Source organism: Saccostrea cucullata, unplaced genomic scaffold (assembly GCF_032062105.1).
Source record: "Saccostrea cucullata isolate Sc308-1 unplaced genomic scaffold, CSIRO_AGI_Scuc_v1 ctg1162, whole genome shotgun sequence".
NCBI classification, from domain to species: Eukaryota; Metazoa; Mollusca; class Bivalvia; order Ostreida; family Ostreidae; genus Saccostrea; species Saccostrea cuccullata.
Window position 1 is genome coordinate 80277 of NW_026923682.1, and position 22046 is coordinate 102322.

Genomic DNA, 22046 nt, shown 5'->3' on the forward strand with positions numbered 1-22046 from the left:
AGATCTTCCGGATTACTATGAGCGCCATATCCCTTTGTTATGAGCGCAGTTTGTTCCTCATATTCACAAAAATTAAGCTACTTCACTAGATAATAGCGTTCAGAAGTAAAAAATAAATACCTTTTCAATGAAATCCTCCAGAAAAAAAAACATTCAATATAATTAAACTTGCTGTTGATTTTTGTTAATTTAAAAAAGTAATAATTTAGTCAATACATGTATATTTGTATGTATTATAAACCTTCTTTTTCAATTGGGATAGAATTGCTTTATTTTATATTCAACTATGCTCATTGTTAAAATAAATGATAAATTTTCACGTTAGTGTGACAATGATATAAGCTTATATGATCGTTACTTCTTTTATTTTGAAAAGACAAACTCTATTCCCAAATTGATTTAATGATCTTTAAATGTGGAAAGAAAGCGTACTTCATTTTCAACTTCAATAAGGAAACAATAGAAAACTATTCCAAACAAGTCACAGATAAAATTACATGTATATTAACTGGTTTAATTCTAGTCTAAAGTCTGTGTTGCTGTTTAACTTTGTCTTTCTTTGAATAAAATTATACATATATATTTTTAAATAATTTTTTTCTTAATTTAACAGTGAAAATGAAGACGGCCAGAAGACAGAAAATCTCGAGACAAGAAATAAACCTGCGAACTTTCCTTGCACTGTCATTTAAATGAATTCACAGAATAGTGATGGATATCTGCCTAATCTTCAAGCTATATCAGTTACATACCGGATACATTCTTTTAGAAGAATTTTCTTATTCACATTATTACCATTGAATGCTGCTTGGATCTGTGGCAAGATATTCTGATAGATTCACTGCTTTGTACATATTAAACATTGAAAATGTGTGACTTTTTGTCAAACTATTTGAAGACATGCTCTTAATTCAGCAAGAACCTAAAAAAAATTCGCTATTCGCATATACATGTCGACACGGAGGATTTAACGACACATTTTATAAATCATTTTTATTAGCTCACCTGAGCCCAAGGCTCAAGTGAGCTTTTCTGATCAAATTTTGTCCGGCGTCCGTTTGTCTGTCTGTCTAGCAGTCCGTCTGTCTGTCTGTAAAGTTTTCACATTTTCGACTTCTTTTCAAGAACCCCTGGGCCAATTTCGACCAAACTTGCCACAAAGCATCCTTGGGTGAAGGGGATTCAAGTTTTTTCAAATAAAGGACCACGCCCTCATTCAAGGGAAGATAATTGAGAATTAGTGAAAATTTGGTGGTATGTTTTAAAAATCTTCTTCTCAAGAACCACTGTGCCAGGAAAGATGAAACTTATGAGGAAACATTTTCAGGTACTGTAGATTTAAATTTGTTCAAATCATGTCCCCCGGGGGTAGGGTGGGGCCACAATGGCCGACCAAAGTTTTATGTAGAAATATATTAGGAAACTTCTTTAAAAATCTTCTCAAGAACAGCAGAGCCATGATTGCTCATATTTATATGGAAGCATCCCCAGGTAGTGTAGATTCAAGTTTGTTGAAATCATGACCCCGGGGGGTAGGGCGGGGCCACACTTTTGGATTTAAACTTTTCAATAGTAAACCAATTACTATTTTTTCCTAGCCACAATGATCGGGTACATGTAAGCGATGTGGCCCATGGGCTTATTGTTTATGTGTAGGTGTAGGTTTTTTTTTGTTTACACAATGATAATTTCCATTTCTTATTATTGGCCTGTTCATGTAGGATGATATTGTCCTTTGTTGACTTATTTCCTTCCTTTTTTAGCTCTACAGGTCACTGACCAGAAGAGCTTATACGATAGTAAGGTGTCCGTCGGCCGTCCGTCTGTCTGTAAACAATTTTTCAAAACGCTACTCCTCCTACAGTTTTGGTCTGATTTTAACAGAACTTGGCACACTAGTAGAATACACTAAGATACATAAAACAGTGCATCGGTTTTTGATTTCGATGAAGGGTGTTGCCATGGTTACTAGAAATAGAATTTTCTGTGAAATTCCTTTAAAACGCAACTCCTTTTATAGTTTTGATCTGATTTCAATGTTAATTGGCACATAGATAGACTACACTAAGATACATAAAATAGTGCATCGGTTTTTGATTTCGATGAACGATGTTGCCATGTTTACTAAAAACAGAAATGTCTGTGAAATTCCTTTAAAACGCTACTCCTTCTACAGTTTTGGTCTGATGGCAATGGCTTCTTTTCTCATTCTTTGTTAGAAGTACAAACCAGTAGAGCTACAGTCTCGACAGAGACTTCTGGTTAAATTAATGTAAGAGAAAGACCAAACTGATTATCTTGTTATCAAAATTTCAATTGCCATTCTCTTTCAAATAATTTATTGCATGCTTTCACAAGTATTAGAAATAATTAATATTCTGTTTTGAACTTTTATTTATATAAGGCAGTGTTAGACCAAATAGACTTAAATTCAGTCATTGTTTATAACTAACTCTTTTTTTGTAAACTTTCTACTGTAAAATACTTTAATTTTAGAATACAATATACTGCGCTGATTTATTTATCGATGGAAGAGTACGTTCTATTAGTAATGAAACACCTCAATAGAATTTAAAAAATACTATTGTAAGGTAGAGTAGAAATACATATGCTTACATTTTTCATAATTATTGAATTAAAAATTAACCTGAATTTCTTTTCTATTTATTGAATAAAATTAAAAAAAAAAGAAAAGTAACATTGGTATTCTTCAAGAATAGATATGTTGTGTCGGTTTTGTGTCGCCTTTGTCATGTTCTCTTTCGCTTCGCTCATCCGAACATAAATTATTTCCTGTTCTAATATAAAAATAAACAAAACACAGAATATAGGATAAGACATAGTTAGCCATTTCAAATAACAAATGTCAGGTGATTGGAACTTTGTATATAGATTCATTATAACAATTTCAACTTGCACTAATTACAATCCAATATTTTTTTAAATCCAATAATCAATATTATCCTTAAGATAACTATCTTCAGCAGACTTACTCCTCCATCTAATTGAGAATTAGTGAAAATTTGGTGGTATGTTTTAAAAATCTTCTTCTAAAGAAACAATGTGCCAGGAAAGATGAAACTTATGGGGAAACATTTTCAGGTAGTGTAGATTTAAGTTTGTTCAAATCATGTCCTCCGGGGGTAGGGTAGGGCCACAATGGCCGACCAAAGTTTTATGTAGAAATATATTAGGAAACTTCCTTAAAAATCTTCTTCTCAAGAACAGCAGAGCCATAATTGCTCATATTTATATGGAAGCATCCACAGGTAGTGTAGATTCAAGTTTGTTGAAATCATGACCCCTGGGGGTAGGGCGGGGCCAAACTTTTGGATTTAAACTTTTCAATAGTAAACCAATTACTATTTTTTCCTAGCCACAATGCTCGGGTAAGCGATGTGGCCCATGGGCCTCTTGTTTATGTGTAGGTGTAGGTTTTTTTTGTTTACACAATGATAATTTCCATTTCTTATTATTGGCCTGTTCATGTAGGATGATATTGTCCTTTGTTGACTTATTTCCTTCCTTTTTTAGCTCTACAGGTCACTGACCAGAAGAGCTTATGCGATAGTAAGGTGTCCGTCGTCCGTCCGTCTGTCTGTAAACAATTTTTCAAAACGCTACTCCTCCTACAGTTTTGGTCTGATTTTAACAGAACTTGGCACACTAGTAGACTACACTAAGATACATAAAATAGTGCATCGGTTTTTGATTTCGATGAACGGTGTTGCCATGGTTACTAGAAATAGAATTTTCTGTGAAATTCCTTTAAAACGCTACTCCTTTTATAGTTTTGGTCTGATTTTAATATAACTTGGCACACTGGTAGACTACATTAAAATACATAGAATAGTGCATCGGTTTTTGATTTTGATGAAGGGTGTTGCCATGGTTACTAAAAATAGAATTTTCTGTGAAATTCCTTTAAAACGCTACTCTTCTACAGTTTTGATCTGATTTCAATGTTACTTGGCACACAGATAGACTACACTTAGATACATAAAATAGTGCATCGGTTTTTGATTTCGATGAACGATGTTGCCATGGTTACTAAAAACAGAAATGTCTGTGAAATTCCTTTAAAACGCTACTCCTTCTACAGTTTTGGTCTGATGGCAATGGCTTCTTTTCTCATTCTTTGTTAGAAGTACAAACCAGTAGAGCTACAGTCTCGACAGAGACTTCTGGTTAAATTAGTGTAAGAGAAAGACCAAACTGATTATCTTGTTATCAAAATTTCAATTGCCATTCTCTTTCAAATAATTTATTGCATGCTTTCACAAGTATTAGAAATAATTAATATTCTGTTTTGAACTTTTATTTATATAAGGCAGTGTTAGACCAAATAGACTTAAATTCAGTCATTGTTTATAACTAACTCTTTTTTGTAAACTTTCTACTGTAAAATACTTTAATTTTAGAATACAATATACTGCGATGATTTATTTATCGATGGAAGAGTACGTTCTATTAGTAATGAAACACCTCAATAGAATTTAAAAAATACTATTGTAAGGTAGAGTAGAAATACATATGCTTACATTTTTCATAATTATTGAATTAAAAATTAACCTGAATTTCTTTTCTATTTATTGAATAAAATTTAAAAAAAAAAAAGAAAAGTAACATTGGCACACCTCCCAACCTTATTAATATTCAGGGTCATGAACCCAAGGGAGCATTCATTGCATCTGATATTTTCTTTAAACAAGGAAAGACAACTGAAGATTTTTTATGGTGTAGTCAGTTTCTTTTATCAATTTATATATATATACATTTAAATTGTGATAAAATTGGGGGGAGGGGGAAATATTGTGAGATATATGTTTTATTTCATCAAGATCACTTCTGGTCAATTTTTATGTTGAATAAGTAAAACATTAACACACAGTGTATTTTCATTATGAAGTACTGTATAGGTATATGAATGTGTTCACTAAATTTATGTTTAATAAATACAGGTAAATTGATTTTCAAGTATACCTGATTTCACATAAGCTACATATCTACAGCTACTAGTATATGCAAATATTTCTGGAAGGTATCAATCTACATAATTATATCTAGTTATTAATTTTTTTCTGTTAACTGAATTCAACAAAAATAATTTAAACTGATACGCACAAAATTTATATATCATGACTCATATTGAAAAAAAGACAAAGTAAACAAACAGCATGCAATCATGTTTGTATTTACAAGGAATTTACTAAGCACTACATGTAGACAGACAATGGAATGTTCAACAACAAATAAGTTGTAAATTACAGGCATATGTTATAATAAAGATTATGCTGTTTAAAAATGAAGTAAAAATTTATAAATCAATATTTAGATACCCTTCACAAGATCTCCAAATTTTGACTATTTTTAATAAACAAAATTAAGAGCACATGCACATTCTAAATATTTTTTTCCTACTCCAAAAAAGATTAAAAGTTCCAATTTTTTAGAGATAATCAACCTTATAATAAAATTCATAGTAAAAATATTCAAGTGTTTCTTTCTTTACTGATCTGGTTTAAAATACATGTGTAAGGCCAAAAAAAATTAATTTCTTGGTTCTCAGGCCCTCCCTCATCTCTTCCAAGGGCGCCTCATTGACCCTTTTTATTGCTAAATCAATAAAATAAAAACAACAAATCACCTCCCTCATCATTTTTTTGAGGTTTTGTACAATGTAAAAAGCTGCCTCATCATGTTTTGGGGGCAATAAAAAGTAAAAAAAAATGCCTCCCTCCCTCATCATATTTCTTGAAAAAAGGCCTGAGAACCAAGGAATTAATTTTGCATGGCCTAATTACAATATGTAATTCTATAGTTTAAGCATGCAAAACCAGTGAGAGCTACATGTAGCTATTACCTCCCTTTTTTGCAAACATTTTCTATACTGTGATTGAATTAAAAACATCAGTTTTAAGTTATAAATCTTATCTTATTATTTTATAACCTATGAAGTCACTTGCATGGCAGAGTGGCAAGAGCGTCTGCTCGAGAGTCATAAGTAAGGAGTTGATCCTTAAATTGCTGGTTCAAAATCCCCCAGTCGGAGATAGAGATGAGACTGTATATACAGAGGTCCTGTGTTGCAGTAGGTGCTAGCACCAAAAAGATCCCTCGTTGCTCAATTAGCCATGTGTGCCAAGTAAAGGACAAAATTTGCAGTTCTCCAAATGTTGGCATCCCCATATGAGTGAAAAATTCTCAAGAAGAATGTTAAACAATGTACAAATAAACAATAAACTATAGAGACTTTGAATATGCAAATTCTTTTTTTCTGAGAAAGGGATCCTCAAATGATGTTTAGGTATGGTTCATAAGAGTAGAAAAGTACTGTATCATCCCAGCTAGTCTTCATGAATTCAGCAACCATTTGTTATATGGCCTGAAAAATATAAAATATTAATGCATTAACATAAAAGTACCTGGGTATATGATTGATATTTTTATAATTCATCATAAATTAATTGAATCAATAAAATTAAGTCACACTTGTTATCTTGAAGTGCTTATGGGACTGCTGAAAAAACAGATATCCAAGAGATTCAGGGTAAGATATATAGGAAAAAAAATGTCGTTCAAGGGACTTTAAAATGACTTTGATATCTCAATGTGTTCAAGATATCATTCAGTGTCAAAGATATATACCAAAGTTCAACTCTAAACAGAGTATATAAAATTCATATACATGTATGCCATTCACAGTTGCTAATTCAATATATCATTGTTCATTAATAATCTGCATGAGAAAGAGATCTGCGCAAAATGAGCAAATTAAATCAACAAAGTAAATCATATATATGCTATTTCTAGTGTTTACAAATCATTCATTCAATTTGTAATACTGTCATGAATGTCAACATACCCTAGGTAGTCAAAGTTGTTTGATTTTAAGATACTGTAGTTTATTTTTACATATTCAGATGGCACTGTATTCACTATGTTTTCCAACAGTACACAATCACATTTTTCACATTATCTGACATCCATTTTTACTATCATGATGAGAGTTATGCCCCTTTTCTATAACCCCAAAATATTGCTTTCTTTCTGAAAATTGTAGCTTTTTTTGACCTTACATAGATATACACTAAAGTCTCCATAAAATAGGAATTTAAATTATGAAAACTTATATCATTTTAATCTCTACTTAAATTAAAAGCCAAGAAATAAACAAAATGATTTTCCAATATTTACATAGGACTTTCAAGATAAACATACTGTTTCTAATTATGGCATATTCATTACTCTTGATTTTGGGATTCTGTACTAGTATGTATTCGTTCAAAAAATATGATGTATCGTGGCCCTGATAATCTTCAATAGACTTCATAATAAAAGGCTTCAGCCTTAAATATTCCAGAATAAAACTTTGATCCGCCACTGTGGACCCACCCTACCCTACAGCCATATGATCTGAACAAATCTAAATCTGCTCTTAACTATCTTAGAGTGACTACTCATGACCTAGCTGCCTATTCTTGAAAAGAATTAAGATTTAATTTTTTGTCTACGGATTACTATTGTTCTTTAATTTATTGCTGTACCCTATTTACATCAATAACATATATCATCACCAGTAATCAACATACCTTCTCTTTGGACTTGACATCCTTTTATAGATTCTCGTGGTTGAAGCTTTCATCAGATAATTTCTTTTGTTACAGCTGAACTACAAATATGATTAATAAGTTAATACAATCATCTAAATCAATTAATCCAAATAAAATACAAGCATTTGCAATTATATGGAAAAAAAAACTGAATGAAAAATACTGACAAATATCAATACACTACATGCAAATTAGAAAAATATGTTATGCAATCATTTACAGTTTGCATAATATGCTGATTTATGTATCAGCATAATTTTCAGTTCATTAAATTGTTTGCTAAAACAGACAACCAACTGTATTTCTAAATTCTCTTTTAATAGATTTTCTTCTGCCTTTGAACTTACATGTACTGTTATGCAGCATGATGTGAGAATTTTTTCACCCATTCTTTATTATTAAAGTGTATGCTGAAAATAGAACAGAATGTGATTAAATCTTTTGAGAATTAAACAAAAACAAAAATCACTGATGCATGATTTTCAATTATATTAATCCTTTAATCAACTTCTCTCTCTCTCTAACTATATATAACTTTACACAGGATTGTTTTATACATTAATTTATATACATGTACATTTGTACATGTAGATATTGGAGTAATTGGGCATGCTTAATATTTTTTTCTTTGTTTATTCCAATCAGCATGATCAGTATGATAATAATTAAATAATAATGTTGCCTGTTAAATGTTATAAATTTATCCTTACCATTACATATACAATACACACAACAGTCAAACCTTGAACTTGCACATCACTGTCTTCAGAGTATGTCCTGCAAGAAACATTCATTGCAAATTATAATTGAATTGATTTGATTTTCTTTTTTAATACAGTGTATTTGCTTTTTTTGTTTTATTTTAATGAAATTATAATTTTTGTGCATTTAATACAGTATCATACACATACATATTGAGGACCATTTTTAAATTTGATCAACAATGTAATTCTTCAAAAGAAAAGACATACATTGTATACATGTAAAGATCAGTAAAGCCCATATTTTAATAATGGAAAAAAATATTTTCTTGTGTGTATAATTTGTGTGGGATGGTGCACATCATTAAAAAAACAAACAACAAAAAAGGATGGAATGTCTTGATAGCTGACTTTACAATGCAAGGCTAAAAAATAATTGAAGGCCCATGTGACTGGGGTCAGTGATTTTTTTATTTATCTAGGCTAGTACATGGTAGGGGGCATCAGTCTTTTGGGTCAGGTCTATGTATAACAAAATACAATTATAGTTGGGCTAGTAACTTGACAGGCTTGTCGGAATCCTGTTTTGTTTAGATTAATTATTTGTCCAACTGTGTATCACATAAAATAAACAAAATATAACTATTACATCATGATTATTATTATTACGGTTTTGGGTCAGTCTCTTTTTTACTAAAATCTAGTAGCCTAGTGGGATAGTGATATAATGATGAGCTGACCAGTAAAAGAAGTGAGCAGTGAAAGAAAACTATTTCTATCCTGGGCCTACAATGATTTCACATTTGTGCTTCATTATTATATACATTTTCTAAATTCAATAATGTTTGTTTATTACCTTATAGGGTCAATCGTGTTATTTTTGTCATACCTGGAGATGGCTGTTCAAAATGTACTCTAACCTGCAATAGACAAACAAAAAAGAAAATACTTTTCATTTAACACATTGAAATAATTAAACAAAATGTAAATTAAATACATATATTCTTACAAACAAAAATGCATCAATGTAAATTATCTTATAAAAGCAATATCTTTTCATTAAACAGATTGATGCATGCATGCATGTAATTTATTATACCCCCTGCTTGAAAAGTGGGAGGGTATATTAAGTAATCGATAATTGTCCGTCCATCTGTTATGCTTTGGTGTACCCATACATATCTCTTATCCACTAATTCCTCTCATACCACTGAGTGATATACGTGGGCGACAACTGCATATGTGAAGTTTCATACCTGATGTATACACAAGTATGTCAGTGTGAGAACTGCATTGACATCATGATGAGCTGATCATAAATTCTATGATATTAAATTAGAAAAGTAACAATCATATTTTGATCAGTAGGCTCTAGTGAAAACTGCATGATTGATATAAACAGCTGACACTATTAAAACTGCAAACAAATGTAAACAAACCTTTAATCCTTTATCCAGGTACACATGTATATGTGTAGAGGAAATTCGGAAGAACTTCTTGTGCATACACACGAGTACAGATAGAATTAAATTTTAGTCTCTTGGTATTTGAAAAAAACCCTTATGGTTCTCACAAATCACTGGGTATTGATACATGTAAGTAAGAATAATGACTTTTATACGCGTAACTCTGCGTATGCATGCATAAGACTACCTTACAAGTAGGAACGAACTATAGCACACCTGCATTTTCTCTTCAATTTAAGACATGCTAAAACAGCATTTGACAAACATGCCCTAAAATATTTAACCATTTTGTACTACAGGTAATCGAAAAAATAAATGAAATTCTACTTACGTGTGTTTTTGTTTACTAAATCAATGTATGTGGGTTAATCTTGACCATGACAACTACTCCCTTCCACGTGGAAACATATGTTTACAAAATCGAGAGGTGCTGTTTTGACACTTTAAAGTGCAATAGCACTTGACAGAATAAGAAACTGCAAACCTACTTTCACTTTTCAGGTAAAGAAACGTTTGTTTTTCAACTTTTTGCAATTTACAAATCTTATAAATCGAGATAACATAAAGTTTTACCTCTTTTTTCATGTTGAATTTCTCTCTCGATTTTCACCTCTACCATGTTGGTCTCGCTGAATTCTCGCGAGGAAAGCTGTTCGGACTTTTATGGATTTTGTTCATATTTTATTACGTTTATCTCCGAATTCTTCCGATTTATGCTAATGAGGTTAGGAGGTGTGATTGGTATTCTTCAAGAATACAGATATGTTGTGTCGGTTTTGTGTCGCCTTTGTCATGTTCTCTTTCGCTTCGCTCATCTGAACATAAATTATTTCCTGTTCTAATATAAAAATAAACAAAACATAGAATATAGGATAAGACATAGTTAGCCATTTCAAATAACAAATGTCAGGTGATTAGAACTTTGTATATAGATTCATTATAACAATTTCAACTTGCACTAATTACAATCCAATATTTTTTTTAAATCCAATAATCAATATTATCCTTAAGATAACTATCTTCAGCAGACTTACTCCTCCATCTTCTCAGCTCGTTGAGCAACCTGTCTAGAATAGTCCAGCTGCTCTAAGGGAATGCATTTAGAACCTTGTTATATTTCCTCCAAGATAAGGCTATTAAAAAATCTCTAGTGGAAGTTAACAATTCATAAGAAATGCTTCCTTAAAATAATCTTTTAAACACTCAAGTGGACAAAAAGGAGAATTAAGACGTGCAAAATGCACCGAGTTACCTATTCTGTATAAATCTTGGTTTTGATTGCGATTATGCAAATTACAAAAACTAAAAATGTAATATCTACGCAAGGTGAAACCATATTTTGGTGCCTCGATTAAACTAGGAATCTGATTGGGAAACAAAGACAAAGTCTATCATCCGCAGATCTGCAAAATTCGTCCTATTGTAAATGTGACAATGAGTGAAAAAACACTAAGTAAAGCATATAATTGAGCACAAAGTGCCATACGTGTTCGAAAACGTGTCAACAAAAATAAACATTATTTATAAGAAAAAAAAAACAATCGCGTATACTTGAGCAACATAATCTGTTAACCAGTCAATGTAAATTCTTAATCAAATTTATAACATTACATTAAAAATTATATCTCTATAGATTACGGTCAGTTTAAATCTCTATGCAATGGATTTGTCTCACAGTATCGGTGGCTCTCAGCCTTGACTCACAGTTCAGAAACCTCCAAGCTTTGTCTCACAGATCAGATGGCTCCCAACCTTGTCTCGCATTTCAATGTGCTCTAAGCTTTGAATCACTAATCAGGTGGCTGTCAGCCTATACTCATACATGTATCTTAAGTTGCTCTGAGCATTAGACTGACATGTCAGATAGCTCTCAGCCTAGACTAAGAGTTCAGGTGACTCCAAACTTTTCAGCCCATGAGATTACATTTTTTATTAAACCTATCTTTCTATCTCTCAGCGTACATATTCTCAGTTTTATTCTTTCCTATGCAAAGTAGAATAAAAGTTCTGTAATATCTGAATCATATATAAAACATGATAGAAAAGAAAATTATTCCATTTTTTAAAATCAAAAATTCCTTATAGTAAGTAAAACCTACAAAAGAATTTTATGTCAAAACATAACTTCAGCTTGCATACAGCTTGACCATAAAGACATTGGACAAAAACACATTGTGTTAAAATGCTCTTACTATCAGATGATGCTATGAGAAATAAAAATGATTCAAGGTTTAACATACCCATTATTAACAACCACAAATGATTTAAATTGTCAATAGTTAATCAACCAATGGGGACAAAATGAGACGAAATCCACCTAGAAATTATAATGGTGTCCTGTGTTCTGCAAAAAAAAAACGTTATTTATTACAGCTGGTAACAAACAATCCCGGCGTTGAATTCCTTCCAACTGTAAGCCTAAGCGTCAACTCCAGAAGATTAAAAATGCAGAATTTGCTAAAGAAAAATAACTTTGAAATTATTTCAATCAACAAATAAATCTATGTTGTAAGGTTCCCCTTTGCTGTAGAAAAACTGTACCTGACATAGACTAATCATCATTATAAAAAATGTTTGCTATAATAAACTTAACACTTCTTTGATCATTTTCCATCTTTTAAGTGTTGTATTGTCTTCAAGTGAACTTTAAGGGTGCTTAAAACAAACAAAAATTGATGCATTGATTGATATTTTTTTTGACTGATTTCGATTTGAAATGACATAAATAATAAATCCCTAAAAAAGAGAAATATTGCTGATTTCTTAAAAAGAGTTTGTGTTATTTATCCTTTAATTCTTGGTAATCTTAATCTGAGATGGCCGGAGATATTGAGGTGAGTAAAACAGTTTATTTCTATGCTTGGCACTTTAATATAAGGAAAAAACTTAATATAGACCCTAAACAGATAGTGACATAATTGTCGTTACAAATTAAAATCCATATATCTGACATCTTGTTATACTTTGTAAAGAGACACACGGGCTTAAGATCCATTCCTTTGACCCTCGAGTCTTTATGGTTCTTGTGTTTTATTGTTTCAGAATAATAGCAAACCGTTGCTTATCATGGTTTTTAAAATCAGAGATATGCGTTGATCTTAAAAAATAGAAGAAATATCAAGAAATTATTTAAAGTATGTGATTATTGAGATTTTATACTAAATTTCAAAAGCTTAAAGAAAAGTGAATTTAAGAGAGAGAGAGAGAGAGAGAAATGAATTTTCGTAATAACATTGCTACAAGTTACACTACATAACTATTTCTGTTATTTTTGTCGTGATTACTAAGCTTTTTTCTTTTAAAGTCGGATTTAATGCTTTTCTGAGAAAACTTTAGACCATAAGTTTTTGGTATTATATTTATCTGAAATAATGACCTAATTTCGTGATCTATTCTTCGAAGTGTAAATTATACCAGGGTACACCTCACCGAGAGGTGGTTTACCTGTATAAATAATTCTGTCGGGGATTGTAACCCATACCTTTAAACACCGTTTCGACGAATCCATGCATTTAAATTACCAAGGCAGATAAGGAATGACAGGCATATTGTATATTGGTAAGGTGCAATATTTTCGTTTCAAGTGTATTTCTTTGTTTTATCTATATCAGCTGCTTTAAGTTCCTAAAAGACATGTACTAATTTAAAATTCTACAATTGTTTGCAGCTTAGTTTTGCACGAGTTTTATGTGTTGAGAAATAGTTTTTTTTCCCAGAAATTTTCATGTTTCTCGTCCTATTTTACAAACTTTCCTGCCATAAAATGTTTATTTGCTAGTTCAAGGCAACATTACATGTTATGTTTCAATACTATTCAACTTAGCTTGACTGTATATGCGTAAAATTGATTTTTTTTTCAATTTTCTTAATTTAGTATGTTAACAAAATTTATTCCATAGGGTCCTCTTTATACACTATGCGCGAGTTAGAAATAATGTGAAAAAAATACATATTCACGAAACGTCTTAATTTAAAATAATTTTTTAAATAATTCGTAATTACTACTCATGACATCTTTCAAATTTCATTTTAGAATATCCGTTCAAAGGGTAGTACTGATGTTCTCTTATCAAACGTAGCTTGTTTATCAAATATTGCAATTGGATAAAAGTTCTCTACACCCAATATCTTTCTAAATGTGCTATTTGAAAAGGAAAAAAATCTTTAGTTTAACCGACACATTCAAGGTCATATTTCATAGAACTATTAATTCGATATATGATGTATATCTAATTGTTCCCCGCTTTTGCAAAAACGAGGGGACATTAAATCTCATGCGTCTGTCTGTCTGTCTATCAGTCGGTCAATCTGTCCGCCCGTAACAAAATCTATAACCTTAGCTTGGTCATATCTTTTTAATATGAAAAGTTAGGGTTTTCATATTACACATGTATATTATCTTTGACAAAACATTTCTAGATACACTATGATTTTTGACCCCTTGACCTTATAGTTTGTTATACGTGTAAATCTCCGTGACAGGGTCTTTCCAAATACATTATTTTTTGTTTACTTTTTGACCTTGAAGTTTGACCTACTTTTCAAAAACGTTAACCTTTATCATAACTTTTGAATTCGATTGGGCTTTTATATGAAAACCGTGTTATGCCTAAATATGAATTAAATTCACTAAATTTTTATTGTTTGTTTTAAGAGAAACTTGTAAAATTATAGCTTTTTCCACACAAAAAGTCAATTACGGTAAGTTCTGCCTTGTATCGCAAATCAAATCTTTTCTACCCTATGATACATATGTACATTTTTTTGCTTTTCTTTCTTATTTCTATGATGGAAATAATGATTTAGATAATTTTCCCAATAATTAAAAGTTGAATTTATCTAGCAGTATATGTTTCTTATTTCAGTTGACGATGGATACTGAAAACATAACAATAGAAATGAATTCTATCTCTCAGGTAATAGGAGAAATAAACAAGTGTTCATATATATATATATATATATATATATATATATATATATATATATATATATATATATATATATATATATATATAGTACATGCAAAAAAGAATATGATGGTAAGTTTAGCTTTGTATATTTATTAATTTTAGGAGATTTGCCACATTGGACAAGCGCAACATAGTTTTGTATATTTTAAGTGTTCTAATAACTGAGGAACATTTGTACCCTATGCCTAATAATGTCATACACATCCTTAGAACGAACGTTTGAAGAAATGCGAACTAAACTATTCTAAACTATTCTTTGTTAATTTTTCTTTTAAAGTACAAATTATGATAATTTCATAATTTCATATTTGTTGAAAACTGATACATTTTAACAAGTGAATGGTGAATGAAACACCATGAATAAAATCAGAATGATTGAGTTGTCACTTTTCAGAATGGCATACTGTTATCAAGCGATTTCGAGAGACAGAATTGAAAGCTAATCAGAAACATCTTTTGACGTTTATCAGCTTTGAGTGAAGGTGTTCTTTTCATATTCAAATGATTGATTGTTTATCATTCAACGTCCCTCTAGAGAATTTTCCACTCATAGGTAGACGATATTTTCGCTTTCTGGAAATATTTAATTTCCTAATTTGTGCTGATCTTTTCTTAAGTATCGTATTATATTTCATTTGGAAGCAGACGAAAATGTTTGATACTTTGATATGTTAGATTCTTGTCGTACAATGTTTCTTTTTCGCTGACCTTTATTAATATACTTATAGGGACTGAACTCTGAAGATGTGGAAGACCTCAGTGAAAAGGTATGATTTTTTTTTCATAGGCAGATTTTAAACCCCATTCAATATATAATTTTTTGATAGCAACGAGATAGATCTTTATTCATGCTGAGCCCATAAAAAATGTCATCAGTAATAATTTGCACTGGAGCAGGGATCGTTCTAACTCTACTTCAAATACCGTATTCTACAAGGGTTTGGCAATCCTTGAACAGGTCGAGGAAACTACTTTTTTATGGGTATTGTTGTCATTGCCCGCAGAGGTGCTCACAGCAAACAATGATCCAATCCAGTGAATGAGCCGAAAAGCATTATGGTCTACTTCATGTTTATTTTTACTTACAAACACGTTGGTCAGGAAAATGCAGGATCAACGAAATTTCAAATGACTGCATGAAAGTCAATATTTTTTTCTGAAATTGTCTTTGATAAAAATGCGAAGCATAGGTAATAATTAAGATTTCCCGTGCTGACATTAACAAACAAAGTCAGTGTTCCTTGTTAAATAGTACTTTGAAATACAGCTCACAAAATCTTACAAAGTAACTAAGACTCCATTTTTTAATTTCGATATTCGTAAATTGTGATGTGAAATTAACTTTTCGCAGAGAGTAAAGCACGCAGAAAACTGTCACCAAACGCTTTTGTACAGTGGAGTGGAGAAAACCGTAATTTTTATCAATTAAAATCATTTGTGTTAGAATGTGAGCATGGAACCAGTAGACAAAATATACATAATTATGTACATTTTGTTTTAAGTGTGTAAAATACTTGGAAAAGTGCATCACGTCTTTCCAAGAGCGATTATAAAAATTGGCCTTTTGGAAACACACATTGGATTTCTTGTAGTAACCCATAATGCAACTCATTGAGCTGATTGGTCGATTTGTCAGTCATGTTAGTTCCTCACTTAACATGTAAATTTGTTCCTACGTGACAGAAAATAGTTTCCTCGACCTACTTAATAACCATTTAGTAATATTTTGGTTCTAAGAGAAAAAATCGAATTTGGCAAGAAAAAAATAATGGTGGATGACATCAACATTTATTTTACTATGTCTATTGATTATCATGCCACATGCCTTCTTCAGATAGAACAAATATTTCTTTTTTACGTCTCTCATGATTATAATGACCAATATGTTTCATACAAAGGTTTCGAAATAACCCTTTGGAGCTGTAACATTGTATTTGAGAATTTCTGATCTGTCTGTTTATTAACGCAGCAAACAAGGTGTCTAATCAAATTCAAAACTATTTGCCGAACTGTGATTTAATATTTTGTTTAAATTTATTGTTTTATCTTACACGCAAAAAGAACTTTTTGGATATCATTCAATCATTTATGACGCCCATTGAAGCTCTCAGGTTTTTAATTTGAAAGATTTATTTTAACAATATACATAAAAGAACAACGCAGCTGTAACAATGGGCTTAGTTGAAATGCACTTTGATAATTTGTGACACACTGTTTTTATCTTTCCGAGAAATTTAAAGTCAGGTTTTGCAAATGTCATTTAACAAATAAAATCTAAATTCTGGTACCTATGTGTGTTATGTAGTGCGTAACATGTGGGTCTGTAAGATGAAACCCATTATCAGAATTTACATATTTTCTGCTATAATTAAAACAAATCTTTATTCTAAAAGTTTTTTTTTATCGTGTCATTGTTTTCAGTTACATTATTTTTATTTACAGATTGAACTTGATTTTTAGCTCTTTTGAGCCAACGTGATGCACGATTTCGTTTAAATTAATGTTTCTTTCTTTAGATAGTTAAAGGCTTAGAATCAATACACTCTGGCAGTTGATTATCCTGGGTTTCAGAGTGTTTTAGCCAAAAATGTAGGTCATGATTGTTTCATCGTAAAAATGACTTTTGAGACTACCCCTTTTACCATACTATTTATATGGTATCGCGTAAACCCTGCATCAGATCTTGTACTTCCGTTTTATGTTGAATACACGTGTTGGCAGAACTCAGTGTTCTCCTGTAATTTTTTTTTCAACCCATACCTACTTATTTTACAATGATGACCTATTTTTAGAATTTAAAATTTTATTTAAATATACAAGATAGTAAAATGCTTCTAATAGACGTTATATATTTTTCAATTTATCTGCAGAGCAATTCAAGGCTCGTTAGCCTCTTGTATATTTTAAGCTATAGTTATTAAGCAAGCCCTTTTTCTAATCTTTAGAATCCCTGGTCAAAAAGCATCTCTAATTAAGGATTAAAAATGTGAAAATACAGAAATCTTTTAAGAGAGAAAATTGATAATAGCACAAACTAGGTTGAGTAAGTATACAGGCAAAATATTAAAGTATACTCAGAATAATAAAACAATATTTTTTTTAAAACGAGAAAATCATCCGGTGTTGAACTTTGTAAAGTCACAATATCTTTAGGGGGCGTGTTCTAGAGCTACAATATAGGGTAAAAGGGTAAAACCTTTGTTGCAATAAATATAGCAAAATTGTTTTGAAAAAAAACACAGCCCTAGGGTTCATTTTGCCAGCATTAAGAACATACTTACTTGTGGATTAGTGAATAGTGACATAATTACATGTATGTGTATGTTTGTGATACACGGTAACATTTAAAACAGAAATTAACAGTTTAAGAACAGTGATCAATAAAAACAAATCTACAATACACATCTGTGAATAAAGCATAAAATACGATCTCCAGAAGTTGTATCAGGAGCCAAGGAGGAGTAAGCATCCCGGTCTCCCCTTGACAGGTCAAAATTATACAGTATCTTCATTTCCTCAGACTAAACGCTTATTTAATTGAAGTTTTTCATATACAGAACAAGAGGTTATGAACCTTTAAAACTGGAAAACATACTTTCTTATATTTTTTTTTAGCCAAAAAGTATCTGTACACAATTAAATGTTATTATTTTTGTCCCTCGCTTTCACTTATAATGGAAGATATTAATTTCGGTCTGCCTGTCCGTCCGCTAGACCCTCTGTATTTCTGTATGTCTGTAACATGTTTTTCCGAAGCGATATCATGGGAAACCTCTAATGTTTTGCAATGACATTTTTCACAGGGCCCTAGGGATTAAGAAAGACCCCTATTGATTTTGAGGTCTAAATATAAAGGTAATAAATTCAAAGACTTTGATATACTTCAGTTTCTGTGCAATATCTTCCGAAGCTTTTGGGCTTTTGTAGTGAAATTTCATACCACAACTCCATATGGCATACAATTAATATCTACGTACGATATCTCAAGAAGTGTGAAGGTCTTTAAAGATTTTGCAATGAAATTTTTACCATAACTCCCCTTTCCCCCGACCTACTTCAAGTGTCGTGCCCCCCCCCCCCTCCACCCATATTTTTACCTCTAATTAGCGGGGAACAAAAATTCTCTGAATTCGCTTTTTTCTTTCTTTCTTTTTTTTTTTTACAGGAAAGTGATGTTGACGATAGTTCATCAGAATCTTCCGAGGAAGAGAGTGACATAGCAGAAAAGAACGCTGGGGTAAATTTTTGCTCATCCCAGAATTACAGTAGGCGTTATTTATTTACTTCTCTTCATTGTGACTTATATAAGAGAAACAGATCCAAAGACATAAATTGTATATCACAATTCTGTAAAGGATTCATAATATAATGTGAATAAATTGAAAAGTCAAAAACGAGGAATAAAATGAAGGAAGGCGATAAGGAATAAACAAAACGGTAAGTCAGATATCCGGCAAGGAATTTAATTTGCATGCTATTTAGTATTAATCCTTTATCAGTAAAACATAAAAAACGATACAAGTCAATACTGCACAATATTGAAAAAGTGCATCTTGTATAATCTCTGCTCCGTTATATTTCATAATATTTTCCTGCATTTTTTTAAAAGAAAACAAATACCATGTGACGTAATTTAATGTAATTTTGATTTTATTTAGGATATCCAACACCATTATTCCGTTCACGACATTGTGCAGAATTGCCGTTCCTTTGCAGGAATGAAAATTGTTGATTACTTTGATAGAGGTAAGTATTTAAAAAAAAATATCTATTATATTTTAACAATTTTTTTTGCTTTCCGTATTGTCCGTCGTCGTGCGTTGTGTCCCGAGCGTTAACATTTGATTATCTTCTTTTGAAAATGTTCCTCTCTGCTCCTGGGTATAAAACAAATGAACTTTGTACATAGTTGTGATGAGAAAGTACTAGGTAATTAGGCACTTTTCAACATCAATGCTTTAAATCTGTTTTAATTGTGGTCATTTTTAATCAGTCGGCCGGCAGAGAGTTTTATTAGTTTTATAACGGTGGTCTCACTATGACTCTATTTTTATAACATTTGTTATATTTGAAGAAAAAATAAAAGTAGGAATACGTGTTGTTCGAGGAGTTGATTGGGATAGAAAGAATGAAGACGGGGGAGAGGGAAACGTTGGAACTGTCGTGGAAGTCTTGGATGACTCTCAACAAGTACGGGTTCAATGGGACTCTCAAGAGACGATCAACGCTCAAGAGAACCCGGACAAGTTTATTTATAGAGCGGGGAAGGACAGGAAATACGATCTGCGTCTTTTTGATAACGCACAAACAGGTAGACTTCTGGATTAAAGCTGAACACGAATCGTAAATAGGCATCCGTCATTTTCGATATCTTATCGACGATACATCAACACCAGGGTATACTCTTCAGGTTCGTCACACCCGACTGCTTTGTTGTCAGCGGCATCGGCGTGGAATGACGACCCGTGTTCGTGCTGGTTATCTTGCAGTACCTGTGTTTACATTTTATTGCAGTTACGTGTATCTGTGTTTATTTGTATACTGCGCTGACCTGTAAAACTATAATTATTAAAAGTTTCTTTGGTGTCATACTTTCCTACATTATACGAAGTATTACGTTATTATTGTCGCTTCTGAGTGCTGTATAGTATTCGTCCGTCTACACCGTTATCGACTGATTAAACTAAACTGTGACACAGTCCTGTCCTTTATATAGGGGTCTGCAAATATAGTGATTCCGCGTTTTTCCGAACAAAAATGGCGGACACATTTTATTTGCGAATCGTGTTCAGATTTAAATCGAACTTTACACCGAATATAACCAATGAACAAAAATCATCTATCATTTTGTTTTATATGGTATATTGTAGAATAATCAATATTATTCTTAATTATTTACCCGTTTCGGAGACTAAAGGGTTAATCGTTATAAATAACACATTTATTTACCTCACAAATTGAAATAGTAAGACCATATCTGAATCAAATGATGACAAAAACGCTTTTTTAGAAGTTTATTTAACAATTCAAGACCATGTACTGGGAAAAAATTTTATTTGATTTTCAAAAAAGAAAAAAAAAATAAATAATGTGCAATACAAGCAAAATCCAAACATACAGTGTTTATTCTAAATTTAGGTGTATTTCACAAGTCCATTCAATGTGACGGTTGTGACGAAGTACCAATACGAGGTATAAGGTGGCGTTGCTTGCATTGTGAAAATTATGACCTGTGTACAGACTGCTATATGTGTGATGAACATGATTTAGACCATGCATTCGAAAGGCAACAAGGAATGAAAACAATGAGGTATTCTTAAGAAGAAAATCTTAAGACCTAAAATAAAAGTATGTTTGCAATTGTCTACAAATCCTCTGAAAAAGGAAGCTGATCTATTTTTTTTCAGCTATTTTGTTCCATTTCATGTATTATACCACAGAAAAAGAAGATTTAGGGGGTAGATAAGCTTTGCCCTGTCCATGGGACAGTCTGTCTATTTGTTAGCAAAAATGCTAACCTTTGATTGGGCTATGGTTTTCATATTTCTCATGTGCATTCACTATTCCTTGTGGCAAGACCTTTTTTGATAAACAAACAAATTTGTCTTCTTGACATTGTATTTATTCTTATAGAGTGAGGGTGCTTTCCAGACAGGACAAACATGTGTTGTTTTCACTCATTTCATTACAGTACACTTACGGTACATGATAGGACATTTAAATTTCGGATACTACTTTCCTCCCATCTTTTAATAGTTGATAAAAAATTTAAAATTATCATTAATTTTAAACAATTAATATTTCAGATGTTATTCATGAAGCATATGGAGAAAAGGTGTTCATTTTACTCATTTGCATATCAGCCGTTTTGGATTTCATAAAGTTTTTTCCTAGAGAAAATACACAAAAAATCGCAATTTTTATATTCTACCTATTTTGGATAAAATTCTTCCGTCGATGGTTTAAAATTTCCTTATAGTTTCTACAGGAAATGACAAGATTGTTAATACCAAAGTGAAAGTTGCGACCACCTCTTTGATTTGAAAATTCGAAGCGCGAGTATATTGTTTTAATGAAATAAGGAGTGCAGAATTTGTGTTTTTATCATTTTTTTTGTGATAAAATGTAAGTGTTTATCGCAAGTTGACAGAGTTCTTCCGCCGATTTAAAAGTACAGAAGTACAGAGAGCCTAATTTTATAAAATACACATGATTAACCATTCCATGAGGAGAAACGACCGCCGTTTTATTTGAAAACGACAATTTCTGACTAAATAATATCGGGATAACAATATC

At 31.5% G+C, this 22046-nt stretch overlaps 1 long non-coding RNA gene across 4 annotated transcripts; it reads right to left on the reverse strand.

Moving 5' to 3' along the window:
- Positions 1-5822: 5822 nt before the first annotated feature.
- On the reverse strand, positions 5823-10394 carry LOC134264653 (uncharacterized). Of its 4 annotated transcripts, none has more exons than XR_009991592.1 (6): positions 10354-10394; positions 9171-9234; positions 8345-8390; positions 7961-8023; positions 7593-7672; positions 5823-6385 (listed from the first exon to the last, which is right to left on the reverse strand). It is a non-coding gene; the product is annotated as an uncharacterized LOC134264653 (long non-coding RNA). The 4 variants fall into 4 exon arrangements; XR_009991589.1 differs by lacking the exon at positions 10354-10394 and adding an exon at positions 10112-10341; XR_009991591.1 differs by lacking the exon at positions 10354-10394 and adding an exon at positions 9754-10029 and having other exon boundaries at positions 9204-9234.
- Positions 10395-22046: the final 11652 nt, after the last annotated feature.